The following is a 3,013-nucleotide window of genomic DNA, read 5'->3' as shown; positions in this document are numbered from 1 at the left end:
TGCACAACAAGCCTATATAGCGTAAAAACGAACAAGCCTGTAGACTTGCACTCAAGCAACTAAAATAGTCAAGAGCTATGCTGTCTAATACAGTAGCCATTAGTCACATGTGGCTACTACTGAGCACCTGAAATATAGGTAGTTAACTGAGCAGCACTATAAATGTAAAATACACACTGGATTTTGAAGTCTTGGTACTAACGAGAATATAAAATCTCATTAATAGTTTGATATTGATTAAATGTTGTCATATTTCATGTATGTTGGATAAAATAATTTCACTTTTTTAATGTGGCTACCAGAAAATCACTATTATATATACATGACTCACATTATAATTCTACACATAGTTCTGTCACCATGACCTATCCTTTTCTATCTAATCTTCCTGAGTATTACAAAATAGATTTCTACATTATAATCAAAGGCTGTCTTCACCCAGAGGGGGGACCCAATCCACAAAGAAAACTACGGGAGGGGCAAGTGTTGCCAGAGGTTCGAGGTCATTTCTTCAGATGCTTCACAAGGAAACTGCCTAGAAACAGCCCTGCACACATGCATCAAGGTTTCACACCTAAGTCACCTGGCAAATGATCATGAATTCCTCGATTTACGGGCGTGCTGCAGACTCCGCTGAAATCCAGAGAATTATCCAGTATGGCGTTTATCCGTCGGAAGATACTGGCATTGCTGCACTTCGAGAGCGCAGGTGGTTCCTGGCTGTCCCAGCAATCTTTTATCCTTCCCGCTCCTTCCTCCTGGACACAGAAAAAAGACCTTTAGATTGTTCTATACTCCTTTATGGTAAATGGAGCCTTCACACCCCCATTCTCCCAACTCAACACCATGAGTCAGATGAAGTAACAAGGACTTGGTTTCCTGCCTGTATAGTAAAATACTGAATGAGTGTTTGCTACGTTCAAGTGACCCTGAGAGAATTGCCTCAAAAACCCTCTACTCTTCTGAGAGGTGTATAGGAATTAGCATGGCATGATAGCAGCAGCATGAGCCTTAGAACCAGACATACCTGGGTCAAAGCTTGGGGTGTATCTACCTATACAACAGAATATTATTTACCAATAAAAAGGAATGAAGTGCTGATGCGTGTTACTACACAGATAAAACTCTAAACCATTACGCTGAGTGAAAAAAGCCAGTGACAAAAGACCACATATTATATGAGCCCATTTACATGAAATGTCCAGAAAAAGCAAATCTAAAGATTAGCTACCTTCAACTAGGGGCGGGGCGGTTAGAGGGGAAGTGGCTAAAAGGTACAGGTTTCTTTCTGAGAAGAAAATATTCTAAAATTAGATTATAACTGCAAAACTCTGTTAATACACTAAAAAAAAAATCACTGACGTGCACACTAAAAGGTGAAATTTATGGTTTTGTAAATCCTATCTCAAGACGTGTTTAAAAAGTTTGGTTCTGCCATTTATTGGCAGTTACTTCTGTGTCTCAGATTCCCATTTGTGAAATGGGAAAAGAGTATCGATCAACCTTTTGATGAAATATATAAAGCTGTTAGCATGGTGCCTGGCGTATGGTAGCTGCTATTGTACACCTGAAGATTACAGCAGGTAATTACAGGAGAAGATGTGGTAAGTGGCAAACACTCCAAGGAACTGTTTAAGCTGTATAGTTCCACGTGGTCACTGAAGGCACATACGACTCATGCGAGACATTATTGAACAACAAAAGCACTCTGAGATATATAACTGTGAATGGAACCCCCACACGGAAGTGACCCTTTGGTATTCTCTATCTCAGTAAGTCACATCATTACCCACCAGAGGCCCTAGACAGAAATCCAGGTACCCGTTCACTCTTCAATCTCCCTCACTCACCACATCCAGTGCCTGACATAGTAAGTTACGAAATACTGGCGGACAGACTCAGTCTTCTAAGGGGAGTCTGACTCATCAGCTCTATCATTCCCAGTTGCCTTGGGGAAAATAAACTAAAAACAGACCAAGGACAGAAATAAGCACTTAAGATGTGAGAGTTGGTCACTTCGACAAAACCATTAAAAGCCCGGGGTTACTTTGTTTAGCCTATCAAAAATTCCAGGTCAGCATGAGAATGACTGTGAGCATGTAGTTTTACAATCTCTGCAGGATGGCCTTAAAGGGACAACCTTGAGTCCCCGTCATTCTCGAGCTCTTGAAAAGACTGGCATCCTTTGCAAGCTGTGAGTACAACCAGAATTCACAGTCCTACGAGCTCGTTTTCCCAAGCCCTCCAGAGAAGCACCACTGAGAGTGGTTAAATCCACTGACACAAGGCCCTTTTCACAACTGTAGATTTCTAAGATGATCTTCCACTTCACTAAGGCAACTTCACAAAGGCTAAGACACAAGCATTTACAATCACTCTGCAGATCATAAGGCGACACGCTCCACTCACTCACTGCTTAACAAACACTGCCCATTGCCTGCTATGTACAATGAGCACCCTAAAGGTAAGCAGATTAGACGGAGACTCAACCAAAAGAAAATCAAGTCTTGGAAGGGTGCCCAGACCTGACCATGCTGCTGACAACCACCACACAAGCTACGCTGCACCGTCAACACACACTGTCCTCTAAGCCGAGGGGGTTCGGAGGAAGAGGCTCTGCCTGGAAGCAAGCGTAAGAGGAAGGGCTGAAGAACACAGAGGAACATTACCAGAAGTGGTCCATCGTGTGGCACTTTAATTGTGGGAGAAAAGAGCGGATTGGAAGGGCAGCCTCGTGTGCCAGGTTACGAGTTAGATTATCTTCACCATCAGAGGTTCCAAACTTTAAAAGGCCCCTCACAATACAAAAATTAACTCAGTTTTGTTTGCTGTGACAGATATGATTTGTATGGTCCTGGCACACTTACAAGCAAGTAAATGACAGCTGTATGTGAGTCGCAGAAGGAGACCACGAACAACCACCGGAAAGATGGAGGCCAGAGACCCAGGGAGGAGAGTGCCCCAGAAGCCTGGGGAAGATGCAGACCTGGAGGCTTCTGGGAGAAACCTACTT

The 3,013-nt window shown here is 43.0% G+C and overlaps 1 protein-coding gene across 8 annotated transcripts in view; it reads right to left on the bottom strand.

The window, feature by feature from the left end:
• CPEB1 (cytoplasmic polyadenylation element binding protein 1) overlaps positions 1–758 on the bottom strand; it is a 42,779-nt gene extending 42,021 nt beyond the window's left edge. For 3 of the 8 annotated variants that reach the window (XM_023520961.1, XM_023520964.1, XM_023520963.1), the window contains exon 1: positions 584–719. The gene's annotated coding sequence lies outside the window, so the exon portion shown is untranslated. Of the gene's footprint in view, positions 1–574 lie in introns of all 8 variants that reach the window. The other 5 variants (XM_023520967.1, XM_011376121.2, XM_023520966.1 and 2 more) reach the window with 5 other exon arrangements.
• Positions 759–3,013: the final 2,255 nt, after the last annotated feature.

This window comes from Pteropus vampyrus, unplaced genomic scaffold (assembly GCF_000151845.1).
Source record: "Pteropus vampyrus isolate Shadow unplaced genomic scaffold, Pvam_2.0 Scaffold286, whole genome shotgun sequence".
Taxonomy (NCBI): Eukaryota; Metazoa; Chordata; class Mammalia; order Chiroptera; family Pteropodidae; genus Pteropus; species Pteropus vampyrus.
This window is presented reverse-complemented; position numbering and strand designations above follow the sequence as displayed.